The 25,810-nt window shown below is 37.8% G+C and overlaps 1 long non-coding RNA gene across 1 annotated transcript; it reads right to left on the minus strand.

Moving 5' to 3' along the window:
* Positions 1-19,464: 19,464 nt before the first annotated feature.
* LOC308389260 lies at positions 19,465-24,407 on the minus strand. Its single transcript, XR_013970246.1, has 3 exons — positions 24,058-24,407; positions 23,597-23,772; positions 19,465-23,246 (listed from the first exon to the last, which is right to left on the minus strand). It is a non-coding gene; the product is annotated as an uncharacterized lncRNA (long non-coding RNA).
* Positions 24,408-25,810: the final 1,403 nt, after the last annotated feature.

The raw sequence follows: 25,810 nt of genomic DNA on the forward strand, positions 1-25,810 counted from the left end.
TGTTGCATGTTGTATAAAGCGCTTTGAGTGCTCCGGGAGAGTAGAAAAGCGCTATATAAGAATCAGTCCATTTACCATTTACAGTCCTGGGTATGTCAGAGAGCCACATGTCAGCCTGCCACCCTGAAATGTGCTTCACCACTTGAGACAGAAACACAGTCAACTATGAGCCCGCTACACAATCGAGCACCACTTGAGCACTTGCTAGCTGGACCTGCTAGGTATATATGCTAGCTACTTTTGCTAGCTGCGCTCCATTTGAGATAAAGAAAAAACAGTGAATGGAAAAGACTGATGTATTTACACCGTGGAAAAGCAGGACTTTTTGCAGCTGGTTGAAAAGCTAAACCCAACATCCCAGGTGATTATATTATATTATTATCAATCTTACTATATGACAATATTCAGCAGGGTACTGAAGAATTACAAAGTTGCTTTAGTTATTGTTATTGTACAATGTTAAGCAGTTATTTTATACTTAAAATGCCGGGGGGCTGCCTAAGCTACTTCTGTGTTTACAGTTGACTTATTCTGGCCGACTGGATATGATCCTTAGTGGCATGCAAATTAATTTATAACTTCCTTGGTTGGTATTCTCTCTCTCTCCGTTAAAATTAAACTACCATAAAAATGAGAGACTTCATTTGCTTGGAAGTGAGTAAACTTGTAACTTCAATTATTCCCACCACTACCTTGCTGAGCCGCTGCTTTTGCTCTGAATGCTGCTGCGTCCACCTTGCTTCAGTAGATTCACACTTGAAATCAGGACATTTGTCATCAGTGACAGTAGCTCAGTGGAAAAGAAAAATGGAAAAATGCCCTTCATTTACTTGTGTAAGCTTACTAAGTATAAAGTTCGTGGACTAAAAAAGAATTAGTAACATTAAGAGATGGCGAAAGCAGAAAGCGAACATGAGAAGAGAGATTATTTTCAAATGTAAGGACTGCTCAGCAAGTGAAATTTGCTAAATTGGGAATGTAACTTTACTGTCAAAATTCATTTTAAAGTTTTTAATGATATATCATCCAAATACAATGTATTGTTGAATTATTTAACTGTGAAATGCTTTGCAAAATGAACTGAAGTATTCAAATTTTGTATTATTCAAAAATACTTTTTTACTCATTTTTCTGACAACATAGTATTTTATTCTATTGGATATAGTATTGCTATCCTATCCTATTCCAGTGTTTTTCTTCATTTTTGCTACTGTAACTTTGCACTGTTCACTTTCTGCTGTGACACAACAAATTTCCCTTGTGTGGGACTAATAAAGGTTATCTTATCTTATCTTAATACTGCAAACTAAATTGATTAGCTTGCAGTATTGTAGTGAATTTTACAATGATGCACTACTTGTCTGATAGAGGAATACAGCAGAAATGGTATACATCGTCAATGTTAAGTTACATGAAGGGTAAATGTAGTGATGACACTGATTCAGCGTTCAACCTTTTATACTAGCTTTATTGCATCTAGGGGTTGGAAAATATTCCTCGTAAAACATCTGGTTATATTTTGTTGAATTCCGTTGGCTAAACCCACAAAGAGAAATGAATGCGTCAAAGCAAAGGTCAGCTGATCACAACTTCATAAATTTTATGTGAATTATGTCTAGTTAATTCATTTCCCCACACAGTGCATCACTACACCTACTAAGACCCACTTTAACCCCTATTTGTAAGTGCACAGAATTGCAATTTACTACTCACTGCTGAGTGAACTATTGGTTGCCCGTGTTAGGAGTGGTGGTTTTAGACAGAACTAATATGTATGGTATATTTTTTCTACAAAATTATTCATTCATGTAGTAACATGAGTACTTGAAATTACACTTTACACCACACCTCAGTGTATATTCACTGATTAGCACTTAGTGTTTTTGCATGTTTGTGTCTGCTTTCTTTGTGCATTTCCACCGTCTTTGTCATTGTACTGTGTGCCTGTGTGTGTATGACCCCCAGTGTAGGAATAACAACATTATACTAACTGTCTCATTAATCAAACATGGAGCGGTCTTCCTCTCAGACATTAGCGCTCAATTAGCTAGTAATCTGGTGGCCACTCAGCTCTAATCAGTTCCCTGCTGTATTTAGTGGCCCATCCTACGTGTTCAACCACCACACCTAACAATAAAGTGATGGAAAATGAAAAAATTGTGTCTAATGACTGCAAAGGAAAGAAATAATGTTAATTAAGTTTTCAGCATACAGTGTGTACACTTCTGAGAGAGAAGCAGGAAAAAAGAAATTCAGTTTATATTTGGGTTCAGTGTGAGCGCCTGGCAGGCTGTCAAAGCAGAAAGGGTTTTTAAAACACTTGTCACGCTGTTTCTGCGCCTTAAAACACCACAGAGTAAAAAGGAAAAAAACATCCAAGGTTCTTTCTCTGTGCAAAAAAAGAGCTTTGATTCAAATGGCTTCTTAAGTGAAGAGCAAGACAGCCAAACCCCAAATGCTATTTTTCAGCAGTGATTTTCTAATGTATGCAACAAAAATAACAGAAGTTTTTATACTATGATTCATGTCGTGGTATATGCGCTAAAAATGACCTGGTATATGCCAGCTTTTATAGCTTGCTTGTTAGTCAACTCAAACCATTTGTTTGCTTGGAAATTTCATTGAGCTAAAATATTAGTGACATTGACAAACACTTTCCCCACACTGGTTTTTAACAAGAAGACAGTTTTTCCCTACTTGGGGAAAATGCTTTTTTTCATTATTATTTTTTCCCCAGCATCAAAAGATACTACACAAGCCAGTATAACTTGTCCCTGTTTTCTTGTGGTGTTACTCAAGGCTCACTTCTTGGCCCACTGCCCTTAAATCTTTACATGCTCCATCTTGCCAGTATTGACAGCAAACATAATGTTCATTTTTAATAATATCTGTCTTCTTTCATTCACCAGGACAAGAGCTCGAGTTACAAGTTTTTCCATTCACAGTAGATTTTTCGAAGTCAGTCAGCAGTGACACCAGGAAAGGACCTGAGGACAGGACGTGGATGGAACTCACTTTACCCCTCTTCCCCTAAATATGATTTATATGATTTATATTTTATGCCCTAAATTTTTATGGAAATTAGAAACAAATTATTTACAACTTTCTATTTAGTACTTAAAGTGTGTTTAATTTAAGACATTCCCAAAGCAGGAAAGTGTTTATAATAAAACATTATCTCTAGTCTTAGATTTTCTAGAAAATTGAATCTTTGTTGATTTATTTTTATTGACAAAGCTGGAAAAAAAGCTTTTAGCAAACAATTGCTTTTCTTAAAACTCAAAACTTACATTTAAAAACAGATGATTAAATGGCAGACATGTTAGCAACGCCTCTATTATGTAGAGTCCCAGTTATAAACAAATAGGGTCAGAGGCACAGGTTTTTTTTTCAGTAATCAACCACTGTCAGTAATCAACCACTGTTAGCCCATAGAAACGCCATGTATACCTTCTGCAGTAAAAACTGCTTAAAAATCTTGACTACCCCCCACTACTCTCCCATCTTTCTATTAATTTTTTGCCATTGCTACAATCAGGAAACTGAACAAGTGCCAAATATATTAAATATTATTAATTGCGCAAGGACTGGACAGCAGCCATGTCTGCCTCTGCGGCATTTTCTCGTACATTTCTGTACAGGACTTTATTTCAAGTTTACAAATTCTCTTTTAATAGCTTTTGACATAGAGAACATAGATGTCTCCATCTTTATTGTTGCTAAGCAACAGTGTTACACATGACAGTAAACCTGACCTCTGGTGTCGAAATTTTGGCCTCATGTGCCACCTGATACCGTTGCTGTCTGAAGCCAGAGTTTCTCTCCAGCTTTCGGTGACATTTACATAGCTGAATGTTTGTTTTTTCTTTTTGTTCATATTTTCCTGTTTTGTTTATTGACGACGTCAGGCCCAGTGTTGCTCATTTTGTCGACCATGTTTCACTTTGTTTTTAAACCGTAGCTGGAAAGGTATCGCGGCCTCTGTCACACAGAGAAAGACACGTATATACGTCCTGCTGTGATGTATGTGAGGGTTCATTTAGGGCTGGGGGTTAATAACCAGGCTGTCAGTTTGATGTGCATACCTGTATGTGTATCTATGTGTGTGTGTGTCTGTGTGTGCATCTGCGTATGTGTGCAAGCGCGTGTATGTGTGTTAATAATAGCTTGCTAGCTGTCATTGCAGATGAGGGGTGTGTGTCAAGAGAGCGAGCTTTAAATGCTCCTCGTCAACCCGTTTGAAGCACACAATGACAGGCCTGCAGAGCGTGTGTGTGTTAGCATATGTTAGCATTTGTTAGCCTCTCCTGTGAAGAACACTTTGTCGTACAAATGTGTGTATGCGTGTGCGCGCTTGCCAATCGTCTCTAAGTGGAAAACATCGTGCTGTGCAGAAAAGCAGCCCATGTCAAACTACCCATCATACCGCATGAATGGCCTGCTCTCTCGCTCTCTTTCTTGCTGCCGGCGCTATTATGAAAGAGTGAGCTGAAATATTATTATTCTGCTGTTATTAAGCTGCGCCGACATGTCAAGCTTAAATCATTAGCTTCTCTCACAGAAAACACCAAAGACTGTATTCACACAAAACACCCCAAAATACTCTTTTCATCACAAAAACATAATTTGCCTCCTCCTCAGTTGGAAAATCACGCTGAACAAATGTTCCATTTCTTAATTTTTAAATTGAACCTGAAAGTTGCAACACATGAAGCTTTCTTATCCTGCCTACTATTTGCCTTTATTCTCTCTTGGCTTCTATTCTCCATTCCTTCTATTCATTCTTTCTAAAATAAAAGTGTTTTAGCTATTAAGAATTATTCACTGTAAAAAAGTAGCTTGAAATGTAGCTTACAATAACTTTAGGTTCAGCCTTTTTGTCACTTATTATCTTATGACTGTGGTGATCACCATTTAAACATCGGTGGGCATTCTCTGTTAGATGTGTTGCAAGCCCACTTCTAAATGTTTACAAGTCTGTCAGTCTTGGAGTTGGGCCCCTGACAACTGCTTGTGTAATTTAAAATACACAAGGAGTACATCAGTTTGTGTTTTTTAAACTCAAGCCTAATCCACAAATCTATTTAACTTATCCTGGATTTCATTAGTGCAATAAAAAATGTAAAAGTTTTAAAAACCTGGAAAACATTAACATGTCAGCTATATCTAAAATTTCTGATTGTTTTCCTGTTGCAAATGACCATGGAGTGTGTGTTAGCTGTAATGAACAACATCAGGCCCTAAGTAACACACATATTGTTGATCCACTGAAGGCATGCACCATGGAGCATGAACAGCAAAAACTGCAAGGCTCTCCCTTAACAGGCCTGGGATGAGCCATTCTTGAGGCTAGTTACTGGGAACAAACATTGGATTGACGAGTAGAACCTCCACACCAACAGCTGTTGTCTGACAGAAAAAAACATGCTCATGGATAATCCTTGTCCCCCAAGATAATGTGAGTTGTCGATGGTGGCAGTATGCAAAGTATATAATACAACCAGTCTTTGGTCCACTTTTACGGTCCATCAGCCAGCCGCAGATCATAGTTCATAGATCATAAAAAGAGCTGAAGTGAAACCGAGTGTTGAAACTATTAAAAATGTACACTGGAGACACTGTCTTTTAATTCTTTTTCATAGTTCGTTCAATCCCAGTGAACTGCGCTCTTGCTTCTTCCCCTTTTCCGGCACAGTTTTCAGCATGTCAGCAATAGACAGATGCATACATCATCGGCGACATGCAGTTGGGATTTTGGAGGACTGCACGGGAGCATGGCAGGAGTGGGTGAAAAACCCTTTCTGCTTTAGCGACAACTACTTTCCTGTAAGACCCAACCCATCAAAAAATAGCCAGAAAATTCTGATTTTTTTTGGAACTAAGATATTTATTAACCCTTATAACAAAAACCACAAATTTCTTTTTGCTATATCATGCTGTGTATGATATATTTTTATTATATATTTTTTGTATCACATTTGGTACATTTGGCATTTTTGGCAACTTTTTGTTAACAACAAAAAGGGCATCATAGGGTTAATTTTTTACTGTGCTTAGAGTGAGTATACTCTTAGGCTGCTGATGTTGCCCTCTTGGGAAATTTGTTCCAGCTGGCTTGTTCATATGTGGATCAGCTGGTGGGTACCAGTCTGAATCAGTTCTAGTTCGGATTAGTTGGCGCTGACAGAGTCTGCAGATGAAATTGCAGAGTCACTGTAAGTTGTTTTCATTCATATTTTCTGGGTAGACTGGATTCCAAAGGGATGAATCCTAATAATCTCAGAAACTTTATAACCATTTTTCTAATGCCAGACTTTCCAAAATTTTCCATGGTTTAATGTCAAGAAATTTACTGAACACATTTGTTCTGTCAAGTGAATGAATAATTTAAGTTGTGACCTTGCAAGGTGTACAACAGGTCTTTGGCAAAGAGCTGACAGAGACTCGACATTTCTTGAACACAAACTGCTGTACCGAAAGAATCAAACCTGTGACCTTAACAAGCACCTGGACCAGCTTGTATTTCCCTGTCAGTACATTTGTGCACCAGCACATCTAAACCCTCCGATTCTTTCTACGGAGCCCTGCCGAGTCAGGAGCAGCCGGTGTCAAAGTAAGCCATCAGCTGGATGAATGGCCTGCAGCCTTTTGTTCTCCCCCACTATTAAGAAAGACCATGCTGAAATATTATTATTCTGCTGCTCCGAAATATGTCAGATTAAATCATTACCTTTACTGAGCCACACACAAAAGGCACAAACACTGAGGCACTTTACAGGTCCAGTCCAGGATGTTTTTTGAGTTTTCTGAAATATTATTATAAAACCATTGTTAAACTGCTCGGCAACATGACAGCTTAAATCATCACCTTCGGTGGCGGAAAAATAAAAGGCGCAAATTTGCTGCCGAGATTTACAGTGTAACACCGGAGTAATTTGGCTTTTTTGAATTGTGGGTATCAGCAGGTTGCACGAGTGCATAACCCAAGCTCACCTAACCTCGCTGACTAGAGTTTAACATTCGTGCAGTCGCCTGTCTCATAAATAATAACCATTCAGGCATTTAAAGTGTCAGAGAGGAAGTAGGAAAGATTTCTTTCTCTTCAACCATAATGAAAATGCATTCGAAAACCACCCAACTGTTATAGCATGATGCAGTCACCTTAGAAACACAACATAATTGATGCATAAGGAGATTATTCCATTGCACCAATTTGATCGGAGTCTGTGAACGTGTTTTCAGTTTTAGTCAAGTTTTAGTCTGTTTTTTTATTTTTTTTCTCCAGTGGGATTTTAGTTGAGTAGCAGGTAGCAAATCTACACCTTTTCTTTGGGTTGTTACATTGCATGATGTGAAAGCCAAAGTATAGAATGCTCTTTTTTTTTTTTAAGGAAAATGTTACTTTAATGTAAAAAGTAGCATTTGAAATCAGTGACTGCCTGAAGTCTGGAACCCACTGAATTAATCAAACGTTGTTTTACTGCAGCAGCTTTATGTTGCTGTTTGTAGGTCTCTGTGCCTTTAGTTTCAATAACTGAAAAGGATGCTCTGCCTTCAGAAAATCTTTGGCATTCTTTGGTTCTTTTCCATTTGCAGTGTGAAACTCTGTCTCGTCAGATTTACAGCACCGGGCTGAATCTGAGCAGAGTGCATTTCCACATACACCTCATAATATGTCCTACTTCTTCTATCAACAGTCGTATCATCAATAAACACTTCTAAACCAGCTTCATTGGCAGTCATTCATGCCATGCCATAAAATGTGCTATACTGGATGTTTCTTTTTCTTTTCCATAATCTCTTTCAATCATTTTTTGTTCAAGTTGATGTTGGTGTCATCTGTCCACAAAACATTTTGACAAAAGTGTGCAAGCTCTGTTAGATTATTTTGAAAGTCTAATCTGTTCCTGTTGCTGAGTCTTACAGTTTGCACCTTTTTGTAAACTCTCTGCTTTTACACTAATGAAAGTGCCTCTCAATTGTAGACTTTAACAGTCTGTCTTCTTGAGACTATTCTTGAACCAGAATGTCGATTTGGCCACTAAAGTTTTTGTTCAGTTTTTTCTTCCTAATAATGGTCCACCTCACTTGTATTTCTTTTTATCTCATATTGAGAGTTACAGTGAAAAACCAAAACCAGGTTCAACACTTGATATCAACTACAAATCTTTTATCTGCTTAATTTGTCTCAGACTAATGAGGAGAAAGTCCTCACATTGTCATTAAACTGCTTGTAAGTGAATATTCCAGTTAATTTTGACCCTTTTTGAGCCCCCTTCGGATGTGGGCCTATATAGAAAAAAATGCACAATTTCTAAACAAGCAATACTTTTGTTAAACCATTTTAGTTCAAGCTTAAAGCGTACTTCAGTGGCATTGAAGGTTTGAGTCAAAGTCCACTATGGTGGTGTGGAGACCAACTAATCTGAACTGAATCTTCTTACTTTGTGAACAAAATGACCTGATTTCTCGGTGCAAGATCAGAATTTATAACTGACTGTAGTTGGGGAAAAAAACACATACCAAGAAAACAGTGTAAGCATAACATCCAGCATGCCAGTGTGAATTTCTCTTAATATTAATAAGATACCACTAATCATTATAATTAATAATATAAAAAATTAAGTGATTTTAGAAATAACTGAGCTATAAAGGTGTGGTCACTATTGTATGTAGATTTTTTTGGAACCTTTTTGTTTTCTGTTGTATTTTATCTTTCCATCGTTGGAACCCTGTAAATAATGAAAAAACACCATTATTGTAATTCTTCTTCTTCTTCTTATCGTGTGTGTGTGTGTGTGTGTGTGTGTGTGTGTGTGTGTGTGTGTGTGTGTGTGTGAGAGAGAGAGAGCTTTTGTCCTTTCTGTGTATAGTTCTGAAAGGGGTAAAAATAACTTGAGTTAAAAAAAGAATATTCAAACCTGGCTTTGTGTGTGAAGCAATCACACACATAGTTTAAGCAACAGTGTGTGCATACACAGCCCAGTGAACAGCTAAATGATTTAATCATTGTAAATAGGTGCACAAGACCTGATTTTGACTAATTTTCTTACCAATAATATTTCTTGATTATGTTTCAGGTAATATCAGTAACACAATCAAATAAATCTATGGACTATGTTAATGTTAATGTACAATCCACTGACAGTTGGACTAGTTGAAGAAAGCGGCCAGAACAAACTTAAAAATTCATGCATATATCTATGAAACATTCCAATATGAAATGTATTTATATAGTATGTTTAAAGGAAACAAGCAAACAAAGAATAAAAACAAAAAAATAAAGGTGATCAAAGTATTGTATGTGGGATAGGCAATTCCATAAATATGGAATAATAACATGAGTGTGGAAATAAAATGATGACATATGATAAAATAAAATACATCTGGAATTCCAAAATAACATTTCAATTTAAAAAAAAGTAAAAGGATTTTTCCTTTTTATTGAAAGAGGGGGGCTCCTGCTTAACTTTGAATGAAAAGACTCAAAATAACAGTGTCCCATCAAAATTTTGTGTTTTATCTGAACACTATTTTAAAGACTTTTATGAAGCAGCTTGCTAATTTAACTTTGACCTCTGAGAGAGACTAATTGTTGAGTCTTTTTTAAAATGATTTAAGTGTTTAATAAAGCCGTGTATATTACTGCCTTGTTCTGCAGTGTCTGCCACAGAATAGTCCTTCCAGGTTGCCTGTGTTTGCTTTCACTCATATTGAGAACAAATTTTTAGAATGTTTCACGTATTAAAATTTTTAAAATTAAATTAAAAGAAGTAAAAAATCTGACATGCTGGAAAGCTGATAGAGGCTGGTTTTGTGTGACTCCTTGTTTTCCTAAATCTCTACAAAGGGATTTTTTGGAGTTGCTGGCTCTGTTTCTGCACCACACATTTCAACACGGAGACTCTGAACAGCTACAATAAAAGGAAACAGTTGACGTGATTATTCTGGTTCTCAGTGTTACACCTCAGCAGCAGCGAGCCGCCTGCGAGTTTGGATGCTGTTTGGAGCAGAAAGGCTCAGAGTGCGCCTACAGACGGGGGTGTAGGGCACAAATTCACACAAACACGTCTTCAATGAAACTCCACAGAGAACACAGATATTAACACAGTTGGCACAAGCTGCATTTTCCAATACAGCTGTCTCTGTGTGAGCCAAGTTTTTAGTGAGAGCCGTGTGTCCAACTGGCTGCTCAACAATAAACTCGTTGCCGTCAATCAGACGATCTCTAACAAATGTCACCTTGTTTTCAGCTGCACACTCATACTATTTGTCTTCTGGGGGCTCTCACTGTCATTTTGCAGTTTTGAATTGCCACACTGCAGCAATAGCTAGCTTTGTTCTTTAAAGGACCATCTCAGTGTTTATTTTTGCACCATTATCCAAAGCTTTTTAGATTGAAAATCTTTCTTTCTGTTACCTTCCAACCTGCTAGTGAAGTCCATTTATTTCAGTACAGTGCGACAACATGCTGAAAGCCGAAACGTGTTTACTTCTTTGCAAAACTTGTGTGTGAATTAAGTCAAAGTCGAGATTCCCATTAAAGTTTTTGCAGAAGAGATTGATAGATTGCTAAACAGGTGTACTGGCCAAATGCAAAAGCTCAAGGGGACACAATCTGAAGTGATTTGCAACACAAAATGGGATTCAAAATTTCCAACAAAGAGAAAAAGTGACCAGAAAGAGTTGCAAAATAAAAACAAACTAGAACACAAGATGTCCCCAGAAAGAGTACAAAATGTCCACGAGGGAACAAAAAATGTAGGATATCGATAAGAGGTGCAAAATCACCATAAAGAAACAGAAACTGACTGGGAAGCTATACAAAATGAACACAAAATGTGCCAAATCACCATGAACAAACACAAAATTACCAGATAAAGGGCTGCCTGACTTTTAAAGACTGTAACTAATGGGGATGAAATGTTTTTGTCCACTGAGTTCGGGAATCGCAATCCATTTTGGCTAGTCGTCGCCATGTCTTTGTTCACCAAATCCAAATCAAAGATAGACTAATAGGTGATAAGGAAGAGAACACATTAACTGAAAAAGCACCCAAATGACCCCTGAGAAGATCAACAGAATGTCACGATACAGAAAAAAAGCTATGTAAACAACAAGGCTAGTATTACTACGAAGGGCTGATCCATATAAACACAAAGAATGGTCACTTTATTTTTAGGAGCTACCGATGCTTGAGTTCCATGATATTTTCTTAAAAACCATTTATGGTGAGAATACAAATGTCTTACAAGCTCAAGGTCACATTTACATGTGTCAGTCACAGAGCCATGACTCTGTGATACATACATACGAGCATTTTTTGCAATAAAATCTCTAAACACTTTATTTTATTAACTCTTTCATACTGTATTGAATATTTCTGCCTTTTTGAATTATTTATTTCGATCTCATATCATTGTGGACAACCTTGTAATGCATAAACTTTGACTTGATATTAAATATAGCATTTTAATAATATACTACATGTATATATTATAGTTGCGCTAAACTGCGTAGTTTAGCAATAGTTTTGTCATTTAATATGAAATAATATCGCATTACAAGAATTTGTGTTATAGTGCAGCAGCAGATGCAGAAGCTTGTATTCTCTTTGTTTTCCATTAACCGCAGCCACAAAGACTTCTGCGTATCCAAGGTATAATGATGGTACCCAGTCAGGATCACACTGTCGCGTTCCAAAAGCTGGTTTACCTAAAACAAACGAATAAAGTTGCTGTTTGCATTACCTATGTAACTATGTAACAGTTAGATATGTGCCTGAAGTGCAACAGTGTCACCCAGTCAGGATCACAATGTTACATTTCAAAAGCTGTTTTTTCAAAATCTAAAGCACAAAATCGTGCTTTGATTCCAGCTATTTTGCCATGTAGCTACAAGCCAAGATAACTAAGGTTTGTAACGTAGCAACACATTAAATGTGTTATAATGATAACGTACCAGTATATATACAATGCCAGTTTCCAAAATGTTGTTGAAGGTGATGATTTTCCTTCTTCCACCTGGTGTCTAAATCATGCATTGTGGGCTCTGTGACGCTCAACTCATTGGGAATTTTTCACTTTACAAACTGGAACATTTTAAGACTGCAACAATACCTTATTTATATCTGGCAAAATTTGACATTCATCACAGTAAAAGAGTTTTTGTACTGAACCAATGATTACAGTTGTTACATCTCCCCAAAAAGGGATGAGGGGAGAAACAGTGGTATGATTGGGACAAGAAAAAGCCAAACTTCTCTGGCTAATGTCAATTTCTTTTGACAATTTACTTTACACTATATATAGAAAAACTTTTCTTTTTAAAATTCCCTCCTTCTGCACTTTTCTTTTGTGATTTTAAAGCTGAGAATTTAACTGCCAGTGTAAAATGTAACAAGTGCTGGTTCAGCATGCCCCTGTTTTTACCTTTGAAGGATAAATGCTAAATTAGTGAACATCAATCTCTTCAAATCATTCTGCTTCTGCTGCATAAGACCAGTTCGAATAATTAGATCTGCTGACATCGGCTCATTTGTTACTTTTCCTTGCAAGAGAATCCCATACGATATTTTGAAAGAAAACTTGTGCATTTATTGTTAACTGTGGCACCCAGTTGTTAAATGAAAGACAGCAGCATCCTTTTTTAATGTTTTTATATTAAGAAAAAAATCTCAATTTGAGAGAGCTGTGACATATAAATGCAGATATTTTACATTCATACTAACTCTTAAAGTACATTGTACTAAATCCTGTTTCCTGTCAGGACTCTTTCACATAACGTCATGCTATACCTCTTTAAGGGATTTTGCAGTCAGTTCTGCATATCACCCATGTTCTTCAAAATCTGTACCAGTGTGATTCACCATTTCCCAAGCATCCTCTCCTACTCTCGAGAACTGTGTTAAACACTCTGGTCAAAGTCTACTGGAATGTCTTTACTGCAGCTGTCTTCAGTTGTTGCTTGTTTGTGGTTTTCTCTTCCTGCAGTTTTGTCAGCTAAAAGTACACTGTAAAAAAAAAATCTGTCAAATTTACGGTAAAATACCGGCAGCTGTGGTTGCCAGGAATATACCGTGTAAAAAATGTGGAATCTGTAAAAGACAATACGGTATACTGGTTTTGTAACCCTAATTTTTAAGGTAGACAACGTATTATTTTACCAAAATCATGATAGAAAAAACCAAATATATTTGTCAATTATACAGCAATTTAATGTAAAAATGCAACTTTCCATAGCTTTTTACGGATATTTGCAGTAAAAAAAAAAAAGTAATAATATAATAATATTTACAGTAATTTGTTGTTAATTTAACAGTAATAGGGTAGACCCTATTATTGTAAATAACTGTAAAAATAACAGAAATATGTTAAACCTTATTAAAACCTTTGACAGTAAAAAACACAGTGAAATTGTATAACAAATTACAGCATTTTATTTTGACCAGATACATTTTACGGTAAATTCCTGGCAACCACAGCTGCCGGTATTTTACCGCTAAAAATACAGTACAATATGAGGAACATAAATGGTTTACCGTACATTTTACATTTGCAACCGCTAAATATAGAAAAATCTAAAGATGCTCATATACAACCAAGGTAGAGAATATTACTGATAAACAATGAGAAAATTTGACATACCATTTGAAAACAGACTAAACATATTATTTTCTCTATTCCTACAAAACAGCATAGATCTTGAGAATACAGCATGTGTCCATATATATGGCTGGTAATCCATGGAGGAATGAATAAACATGAAACAAAATATTACCTGCCCCTGACCTATCAACAGTAATGAGTCACTGGGTCCTGCCTTGGTGAAGGAAAGGACTCGGTGGAGTTTCTAATGCGCATGGTGTTGAAGATACAAGCTCTGCAGGAGTACTTCAATGTCCATCAGGAGTTCACTTTGGACTGGCAGGATCCCCTCTGCAGCAAAAAAAATGGACAAAGTTTGATCAGTGCTTGAGCAAAATGCACAGAAATGAACAAAACGTGCTGCCAAAACCAGATCTAATGATAAATGATTTCTTAAGTGTAAAATATACAGTTCTTAAAGCTATTGTCAAAATGCAACCTGGGCTGTTTTTTTCAGTTTTTTTTTTTTTACTGTAAACGAGACAAACATATATCTAAAAGCATAATTACGACAAACAAGCCGTTTTTGAGATTGACCGTGATTTTGTTTTGTGGTCAATAGCCAGTGAATGGGAATACTAGGGGGCCGGGGCATAAATTTGAGCACATCAAAATCGATACAGTAAAAAAAACAAAAAAAAAAAAAACAGCCCAGGTTGCGTTTTGGCAATAGTTATACTTTAAATCTACTTATGTAAAAGTTATACATAGACAACGCAGCCCTAATCACAATCATAATTTGTTGGAAAACGTATTTAAGTTTCGTATTGATTTATCATAGACCTTGAAGTTAATGGCTGAATGCATGGTGATGAGACCTATCATTCAATCTACATTTTATAGCGTATGAAACTGCTCACCTGGACATGAACCTGAGCTCGGCTGATTAAGATTAGTGTCTCCTGTCCATCTTTCTTTAGCAAAACTTGAATAATACCACTGCTTACCTCTTATTGAATCTTTGGGTGCAGACTTAATTGAAGAGCCTCGTATAAACAGGCAGGGTGTGATGTTTAGGGAAACCAAAGAATACAGCCGCCATCATTTCTGCCAGAAGACTCATTGGGTGCAACGAAGCTTTCATTGTGGACTGGCTAGATACCTTCTGCATTCAGAAGGAAAACAAGAAGGGCATACACCATAAACAATAATAACTGACAAAAATAATGAGACAAGAAATTAAAGTAACAAAATAAGTGCAAATCAAGTTTCCCTGTGTTACAGTGTAGCTGAATGTTTTTCAACAATTTGATTTACGGTAAAACACATACCAAATATTTCCAGCCAAGGTTTGTTTCAATCTTCAGCATTTTTTTCCTGCCATTGTCTTGAAACTGTTTCATCTGTCTCTCTCATTTGATGCTGTTTACAAAAACAAAACAGCAATATTGTAAAGGGAAAAAGGAAAATTAATTTAATGGAAAAAAAAAGATTATGACCTGAAATCTCACCATTTCCTGAGAGTCACAGGTCCTTTGAGTATCCTTATGGTTTCTGCTCAAATTCAGTGTCTGAAAAGGGCAGGAACAAAACAAACCTTTTTAATCATAATAAAGACAAAATAAGATTTAGAGACAGACGACAAAGAAATGTGTAAAATATCTTCTTGAATCTGTTTACTTTACTAACCTCGAAAGAGACTCTTGGGTCTTAGCTGTGCCACCACCCTTAAACCTTAAAACAGATGGAGACGATATGCTGGCCTGGCTTGAAATTTCCATATTTGGTGCTGTAAAACAATATCACAAACAATAGATTAATTGTACTTTTTGGACCTTGGCCAAAGCATAATAGAAAAAACAGAAAGTCCTTCATGGCTATTGTGCAATGAAATCATAATACTTACTGGTTTGTTTCTCAGATGTCTCCACTCCTAATGATTGTAGTGCCTCCAGTACAATTTCAAGGATTGAGGCAGACAGGTCCGGCAGCACCTTAGTAATGGAACTCCTTATGCTGCCCCCCATTTCCAAGATGTCTGATAAAAGAATGTGAATAAAGGTCAATTTACACCAAGTGGTACCTTTGGTCTTAAAATATGAAGCTGATCTTGCTTGATACTACACTTTTATACAGTGTTTCGTAAGTACCAAACTAACAGCACCATTATTGTGACAGCACACTGTGTTTCAGTGGAACCATTTGGTACCCATACTTCATGTAAGATGTTAATGGATAGAAATCAATTAAGTCAATGGGTTTTGACCAAAAAAATCATTTTATTTAAAACAGCTTACTATCACTTATGTCACACAGAACATCAGCAGGAGGCTCAGTAGAGGGCTCTTCTGATTTCTGCCACAGATCAGACTCTAGCAGACATCTCAAAGTCTCTCTTAAAGGCACATAATAGGCAAACCTATCTTTTCTGTTTTCATCTCTCCCTAAAAATATTTTCTTTGGTTCCGCATAGTTGAAGGCTTTTTTAAAGATCTGAGCTCTGGAGTGCACTGTCCTCAATGGCCCGGTATGACATGCAGAAAAAAGATCATAGCTTTTGACAGACTCACAGACTTTGTTGATGTCCTCCTCTGATAATGATGTGTCATCTTTTAACAGTGATGCAAGTTTACCCAAACTGTATGTCTGTCCCAACTCATGCATGTTCTGCATTTCCTCTACAATGTTCTGTATGGTTGAAGCAGGCAGTAGAAACTGACCCTGCAATTTTAAGTAGAATAGTGAAACGTTTCTCAGAAAAAGATCACAGAATTCAGGGGGCATTTCCATGTTATCTTCATGTGTAATAGACTGTGCAGCAGGCTCGGAAATCAAGGGTACAAAGTCATCTGATGTGGTTGGAACAGATGATGATTGACATGCAGACTCTCTATATAAATCACCAATGCTGCTGTCTGAAAACTCTGTGTTTACGTGACATGTGAGCAGCAAAAGATGATTTAACTCTAAAGGTATTTGTGCATCCTCTTACTGGACAAGTGACCACGTGTCCTTCCACAATATGGCTCTTCAGATGAGCTATTAACTCTTTAGAGTTCTGACACTGACGTTCACACATCGCCATTGCACATGTAAACGAAGAAACCACCACCACACCAGTGACATGGGTGGGGGCAGTGTCTTCGGTAAAAATGAGCCTTAAACGCGCCATACCTGGTGTATGTCTGCTTGCAGCCTGCTTCAATACACCGAAAGAAACAACGTGGCTCATTCCGATGCAGTTTACAATGAAGCACGTAGCCCCTTGATGACTGAACTACCTTACCACAGAAATTACACGTTAACATAACTCCATGTACTTTGGTAATTCCTCCCTAGCGAATTAAGCACGCCATATACAGAAACTAATCCAGAGCAATGCTTCCCTCGCAACAGTAATGCTAACTCAACTCACAAATGCTAACTAAATTCACAACCTCACTCATAAAAAACGAACTGCTAAAATTATCTATAAACGCTGGGCTGGTGGATTTTTATAACAGAGATAACTTGAAGTTGCATGTACTCACCTCACCTCGAACTAATTGTAAGCTGCCAGGATGTCTACAAATTCCGAAGATGCTGTGGTCCAAGCAGCAATAAATGGCGCTAATGGACTACTTGCACTAACACTTCCGCGTTCTATGTAGTCCTGCCCCAGTGCTTCCGGTGCGGTTAAACCATGGCGACGTTCTACACTCGCTGCCTACAAGAGCTCCCAAAATTGAACATCACCGATGTTCATCGGATTTGCAGAGTGACGACTACCCCCGCCAGCAAATTAGATAAAGGATTTAAGTTATATGCTGCATCATATATACACAACTACGAAGGTAAGAAAACGTAAATTAACCGACAAAGAAACGCTAGCTAACGTCAAATGCAAACACTACGTTACTCCGCTATGTCCTTCATTTGATGTCAGTTCTCTACATTACATGTTTTCTTAAACGGTGTTTTATGTCGTCCTAAACTATAGTTGAGGTTTTCTTAACTAATGTCACTTTTGTAGTTAGACACTGTTATAATGGCGTTAGGTAGTTGGCTAACTATGGAGGTAGTTAACTACCTAATGCTACTCTTGCTAAGTGTAAAATATATATGTTTAAGACATGCTGAAATGAGTAATACAGAAATAATGCTAATGGTACTTGTATCTTTATTCAGTGTCCAATAAAGACAGGTTGTCAGGGGAGGTCGGTGTGAGAGCCCTGTGCTACAGGTCAATGAGGAAGAGTGAGGCACCACACAGACTAAGTGTAGGCAGGAAGCTGTGTAAAGTTGTTAATCCCCGTTCAGTGGGGTTCAGTTCATTTAAGCATTAGTTAAGTTCATTCCTAAAGGCCCATCAACTTGAATGTTTTCCTTGTCTCCCTGCTTTATCACTCCTAATTTGACTAGTCAGATAGTTAAATCAACGTGTGTTTGGGTGATCAGAAACATTTGACAACAAGTTAATACTGCAAATATACACAATCTAAGTTATTACAGTTATCAAGCATGGTTAAGTTGTTTTAATAGGGAGAGAAGGAAACACTAAGCATTCAGGAGGGTGCGTAACCATAACACTGAACTATGTTCCTGTTCGGCTCTTCCATGAAGATGTTACATTTTTAATTTTCGTTCTTTCTTCTTAGATTAAGCTTCTGGATTCATCGCCGGTGATACTGACACATAGCCAGTGCTCCTGTGTGGCAGGCGCTGTTATGTGCAATCACACAGTGGCACTGCTCTTCCAAACAGCACACTACTCACAACTCAGAGTGCCGGTTGTCCCCCCTGTGCATAGCTGCACGGAATCTGAACAGCAATGGCACAAGCCACGGACAGTGGTAATTTAAATGAGGTTAAAGTTTTTGAATTAGTCCATGTTTACATATGAACAGCAACACCATCCATAGTAAATGTGTCTTCTGTTAGGGTGTGAAGCCAGGACCCATCAACTCCATGATCTTCACTAAGCCGGTACCAAATAGAATGGCCCAGACTGGAGTACGGTAATTAGATTTGTAAAATTTGGTTTCACGTGTTACAAATGTATGTTGCTATTTTTTTCATACATACATGTGTCAGAATAGGTATTAATTTACATACAACATTACACTTTCTGAAGACGGCTAACTCAGTCATGTACATATACATCCCAGTCTCTAACTTATGCACCACTGTTTTACACCTTTTAGCTTTTAGTTTAGTTGTTGTTCAGTATAACAACCTTCTTCCTTACATTATTGTCATTGATGTTTTCTTTAGGAGTGGCTTCTACAGAGGCATGGTGGGTCCGTTACCAGATCCCTGCTTGTTCAGAATAACGGAGGCATATGCAAAATTTAATATTGAGGACAGGCCACTTGTGACCACAATGAACATGAGACCTGACAAGCAGCTTGTGGAAAGTGCCTTTGGGCTGGTGCAGGAGGGCAGTGTTCTGTCATATCAGCAGCCGGTTTTGACAACCCGGTACATCACACTACACCGCGATGCACCACCAACACCGCACTTGCCTCTGGAGGGGTATGACATCTTGCCATCAGATTGTGTGTTTGTGTGCTCAGAAGAAGAGCTTCTGCATCTGAAAAGCTTGTCTGTAACTCTGGAAATGGCTCACAAAATAGAGGAAGCTACACGTGAGCAAAGCTCTTCGTCTGAGTGGCATCAGCTCCGCAGGCCCAGAGTGACTGCCTCTAGGTTTCGGGAGGTGTGTCACGTCAGAGGCCAGAGCTCGGCCGAGTCACTAGCAGAGCGTATATTGAAGGGAACAAGGCAGACAGCAGACATGAGGAGAGGAACTGAGATGGAGCCTGCAATAGCAGCAGAGTATAGTAGGCTAATGAATGTTAACTACTCACCCTGTGGTCTGGTCATTCACCCAATTGCTTGCTGCATCTCCTGATGGTGTTGTTTTTGACCCCAATGAATACCCCCAGTTTGGCTTCGTCGAATTCAAATGTCCCAATGTACAAAACTTTATTGACTGCAAATATGTGCAGATGGAATGTGGTACCCCTAAACTAAAAAAGAGCCACGCATATTACTGGCAAGTGCAAGGACAACTGCTCATCAGTGGGATGCAGTGGTGTGACTTTGTTGTGTGGGCACAAGAGGACTACCTAGTGCAAAGAATATACATGGATACAGATGTGCACAATGCAATCAGAGAAAAGGCAGACTATTTCTTTTTTTACATATATATGCCAAGATACCTGTGTTTGAAAAAATGAACAGTGAAAACATAGCAAAAAGAAAAACAGATCCTTCAGGCTGGCTGGAACAAAATAACTGATGTTTTATTTTCAATATATTTCATGAATTCTTTTGTTGTTACATGTTACCTTTATGTGACATCAATAAACTGTTATTTAAGCAATGGCATCAATTTAATTTTTAAAAACACACATTAAAACGTTGAATTTGTGCAGAACTTATTTACATGGTAAGTATTTAAAACTCCATGCCTAGCATACTGATATACATTTAGACAATAACACAACTGAACTGTAGAAAATGACAAATGGTATTTTTGATGTTCCAAAAGCTCAATGTCACTTATGATTTTAAAACGATTTAGTGATTTACTTTATAATTTTGATAAACAGTTTTGTTGAATCTGAATAGTAATATAGTAATATAATTAAACAGTATTATTAACATTAAACATTTGCAATGAATTTGAATTATCAATAACAAACTCAACTATCAGCACTCAAGTACCAGTTCTGTAATCAAGTATTGTCAGCTGAGAAGGAAGAAATGCAACTGTAGTGGCCTCAGCTGCAGGTCATTTTCCATAAGTTACTGGCACTGGTGTCTTGGGAAAAATCCATCTTGTCTCACTTAACCCATTTTTTAACTAATGCTGTGTTCTGGTAATTTGACAGCATACATGCCACTGCAAACAGTTGGTTGATATTATAAACATGTGACATGGTAATGATGCTATCAAAAAGTTTGTTCTGTTTGATCCTCCTAATGACTCGCTCCACATGTACCCTGAGTCTGGCTATGGCCTGCGTCTCCTTAACCTGGTATGCTGGCATCTGCTTCTGCTTAGATAGAAAAGGTGGGCAGTACACTTTGCATTTACAACAATCAGTGATTAGGAAGCCCTTATCTACCATCACTGCCATGTCTTCAGTCAACTTCTCAGCAATGCCTGATTGTTTGAATAGTTCCTTGTCACTAACCGAACCAGCATACAGATTAGAGATGAAAAGTAAATATCTATTTTGTTTTCATTAAGACTGGAAAAACTTTCGAAATTTAACTGATGGTGACCTTGGTATATTTTAAACAGTTAGCTTGAATAGAACTTAGGTGTACCTGGTATAGAATCGGATGTCAGTGTCGGAGCCAGCAAAACGCTGTAACCCAAATTCTCGCTGGACACGTAACTCCTGTATTTCCTTCCTCAGAGTCTCCACGTCTTTGGACAGGTCTTCTGCAGCTGATGCAGATATGTCCAATGCAGACGGCTCAGGGACTGAGCAGTAGTCACGATCTCTTGTAAGACTTTGCTCTTCTTGATCGTCAGGAGGAACTAGTTCAGGGCGTCGCTCCGTTCTCTCCCAAACACTACGCCGCGGTGGTTCAACTTTATAGCCATTCCACTCAAAAAGTGTTGGTACAGCACCTTTAATAAGCCTCCTTCGACCATCGAGGGTTGTTGGCTCTATGAGTTGATCACTGGCAAAGTGTCTGCAGCAGACCCTGGTGTGAGAGGTGATCGTGAAATGATCCCGGCGTATGTTTACCGGCCATTGTCTTCTCAAGTCGGAATGGGTCGGAAAGGCATGAAAACTTAGTATGCCATTAAATGTGGCTGAAGCTGAACAAAGTGGGACACAGCAATGCTCGGAGTATTTCTTCTCCTGTTTTTGAAAATGTTCTGTTTTAAATACTTTCCTTTTTATACTCATTCTGAAGCGACATTAGCATAGCTACCGATAGATAAGTAAACGTACCGGAAACGCACAAGCGGTACTATTTGGAAACGGAAATACGTCACATGCCCTAGTGCAAGTAGGTTAGCGAAGCCAACTTGAGTCTCCTGCATGAAAAAAAGAGCGGTTGGCACACAGCTCAGCAGCGCGCCGCGCTATTGGTCATTTTCAGGTGACGTCATCCCGCAATGTAACGTCGCTCTTTGTTTCTTTAGGAGGTTCGAATTTGATCAGAAGTCACGTCTGCAGACCGCTGCAGCCACGTCTTACCTTGCTTCCCCTTTTTTTTGGTGAAATGGTTCGCTCATACTGCACAATGTTGCTACCAGATTTTTTTTCTCTGCAATTCGAACGTAAAACGTCTGTACACAGTTTACCAGCAGTTTAGCTACCAATCAACAGCGATCACACAAATTCAAAATTTAAGGTGGACCCACTTAAGGTGGTCTGATAATATGGCGTGAAACACAACAACATAAAGTTGTTTTAAAATAATAATTAAAAAAGATTATTGAAATCAATTTTATTCACAACCATAAACTTTATTTTTAACATCTTCTTTTGCTGTTGATTTTTTTATCAGAAGGTTAACAATGATATACTGCAGGCCTAACTTTTAATCTGTATATCAGTATCTGAATTTTAAAATAAAAAAATACTATCAGTTTTATTGTCTTTCACTGCTGATATTTGCTTTTTTTTTAATGGTATGTACTGGTTGTATTATTACGGTGGACCCTATTTTTTAACATCTTGTTTCTGTAAAAATGAATGTTTTTGTTTGCTTAAAAATCTACAGCTTTATACTGTGAATTCCAATGTGCACAACCCCAAAAGATGTAGTTTTACTCAAATAATACCGTAAAATCTAAGTTTTTCAGACATTTTCAACATTACAATATGTAATTGTAAAATGTATGCATATTTATTTGTTTTCACAGAAAATATTTATAATTTCAACATTTTATTACAGTAAAAAACAAAGTTTTATCCAGTCTCACAATTAACGGTTATTCAATCTATTTAATACAGTAAAAGGAAGTTTTTGATTTTACGCTCCATTACCGTTGGAATTTGACGGTGTTTTGCTGTATATTTTACTGACTTTTTTTACAGTGTAGATGACAACATGGGTCTCTTGGTTTGAGATCATCAAACTTTTGCACTGTGATGCACTGTCTAATCTGTTTTTTAGCATTCTTCAGACTTTTGTCTTCCTGTCATTCTGGTACAAGTTAATATAGCTTTCATCCATCCAAAGATTTTTTTTTCCTCAAAAACTGAACAGACTCTTTTATATGTTCTCTTGCAAGTTTAATCTTGTGTGGAACCACTAATATTCAACTTGCTAAAACCCCACTGTATTTCTATTAACAACAACATCTCTTGATTGCAGACTTTAATAACCACATTCCTATCTCCTTTAGTGTGTTCTTGACTTGAGGCGTCTTTCTATTTGATTTTTTTTCTACTTGGATAAGTAGTAACCCCATGTGGTCTAAGCCATTGTCAGAGGCGACGTTAATGGTTACTGTATCAAAATTCAGAATATTATATATCAGAATATGTAACTTTTTATTTTATTTTATTTTTTACAATTTGAACTGACACACATCAAAAACTATCAACATTTTATCCAAAACAATGTACTTTTTTCATTAATTACAAAAGGTAGGGTTGATTTCCTGGGGTGGGGTTGGGGGTCATCATCAATGTTGACCTAGAAGAGATGGATGGATCAACCCCAAACCATATTTTTTAAATTGAAACATGCAAAATTAAAGCCTCGATTTTACTATCTGCTGGTCGACTAAAGACCTCTTGAAAAGAGTCATGTAAATTTCATCATAAGTCAGTGAGCGGACATCGGTGTACCTGGCTGTTTTTATGATCTGCTGAGAATTCAGATTACAATACCCTAACTATGAATGCACCCTGAGTGCAGGAATATTACAGGAATGAGTACTCAGTCATAGTTTCTCCAGCTCTCTGTGTCTGAAAGGGTCTTTTGTCTGAATAATAAGTAAACCATTTTACTGGTCTCTTACACAACTTTCCATCAACACTCACAGAGGAAGCATCTGTAGATCTTCAGTTTGACAACCAGCAACTCAGCAAGGGCCTTAGGCCTTCACTATAGTCCTGAACACCTGCCACCCTCTAGAGGATGATGAGCGATGGGGTGACCATCAGGCAGGAGTCCAGCACCTTTTGTTCCTCACTGGTAGGAATCAGCTTACTAATGTCTGTTGGAAGAAGTGAGTAAAAAAGTTTCAAAACAAAGTTATGAAATATCCCACTAAAGAAAAAAGGCATTTTAAACTACTTAAAAATGCGAAAAAGTGGAGGACTGATGAAAGATGATAAAAATGGACACAAAGTGAGTATGAGTAGAAGAAGGATTCAAGGAATGAGAGGTGGAGAGCTCTGAAATGAGGACAGGAAGAGAATGAGAATAAGAAAGTGGAGGTCTCTCCATTTGATAGGAGTCTCGAGCTGACACCATTTAGATCTCCTTTCACATCCTTTACCTTTAATCATGTCTCCTCTTACACACCTTCTTTTCTGTCCTTTTTACTCTCCTTTTTTGTGTTTTTCCTTGTCCCTCATTCCCTCCTCCCTTTCCCTGTGTTCTCTTCTTTTCCTCTTTCATTGTCTCTTTGCTTCTCCCTCATAGCCTCTTTTAAGGTTTCTTCCTCACTTCCTTGTATCCTTATTGAACCTCCTCTGATTCTCATTTCTTTTTCACTTCCCACCTTTCACCTCGTGTTTTTTCCTCCTTATTTCCTTCTTCGCCCTCCCCTACTCTTTGGCCCTCTGTGTTTCCTTCCTACATTCCTCTTTTCCCTCTCTTCTGTTTCCTCATCTTTTGTCCACTTTTCACCAGTTCCACATGTTTGTTGTTTCTCTCCTCTTTTATGGTCTCCTATTTCAGTCATCTCCTGCTTGTCCTCCCTAAATTATGCCGGTCTCCCCCTGCCTCCTGTTCGCTCCTCCTCCTGGTTGGGGGTCTGTATTGTCCCCTCTTGGTGCTCTGTGGGAACAGCTCCTCTGTTTGTTGGCCAATAGGTCCAATTCAGCTGGGGCCTTTTCAGAAAGACCAGCACCACAAAAGCTAACGGGAAATGACGCCCCTCCACTCCATCCCCCCAACCTTACCCAACTGCCCATCAACACGCCCTCCCCCCTCCTCTCCCACTGAGGCCCTCTAAGTTTGTTTAAGAGATTGAGTGTCTAAAGAAAGAGACAGAAAGAGAGAGGGATGGAGAGAAAGCGTCCGCCCATTAAGGTAATTATATAGAGCCTGTGTTCCTGTGAGGGCCCTTAATTGATGTTAATATTTGTCTAATTGGGGGGATTGGGGAGAGGAGGAAGGGTGGTGGGGTTGGAGGTGGCAGAAAGAAGGAGGTGAAGGTCCTCGTCAAAAGGTCCTTCTTCCTCAAAGGACAGGGAGCACTTTTCAGTCTTCCCCGCATCTTTCCCTTCTCTCTCTCTGTCGTTCACACCTTCCTACAATAGCTGTCACCTCCAGCTTTCTCACATTACCTTTTTTTACCCTCCTCTACCGATCCCTCTACACCACAACCTCCACCCTTCCTTCCCCCTCTGGTCGGCCTTGTAGGCTCTCACAGCTCCCACACCGACCTGATTAAATTGTGCTATTAGAGCTAAACAACAAGAAACTAAACAAATCAAGACCAGCCACATTAAAGTTCAGTTCACTTAAGTTATGACAAATATTTTCTCACGTTACTCTGAACTTTTACTTCAGTAAAAAAAATCTGTTTCTGTTCTGTAGTCTCAAGTCCTGTACTGAATTTTGTTTTTTAAGGTAGAAAAGATTACTCAATGTGAGTCACTCATGGTTAGTATTATGCTACAATAATTATTTTTAGTAGTTCTTTTAATAATAATGCATTTTAGATAAAGCAAAACAGCAATCTTAACAAATAGGAGAGGAAATAAAATACAAATATATTAAAAAGTTGGCAATGTAGCACAATAAAAACTAATATAGTAAGATAACAAATAGCATAAAATCATATACTTTTTGTGGAATGCATCTCTATTCATACATTCTGATGAATTTATTGAATTTACAGACTTGAAGGACATTTCATAATAGAAATGAAGATTAGAAATACTCAACATGCTTGCTTCTCATAACCTTTTAAAACTGTCTTGTAACCCCTTCAGTGCCCAGTCTGGGAACTAGTGCTGCATTGTTTTCTGATATAATTGGAGGAATTTTCAAAGTTTTTAAGGTATCTGTTTCTGACATTC

Source organism: Rhamphochromis sp. 'chilingali', assembly GCF_963969265.1.
Source record: "Rhamphochromis sp. 'chilingali' genome assembly, chromosome: 21".
NCBI lineage: Eukaryota > Metazoa > Chordata > Actinopteri > Cichliformes > Cichlidae > Rhamphochromis > Rhamphochromis sp. 'chilingali'.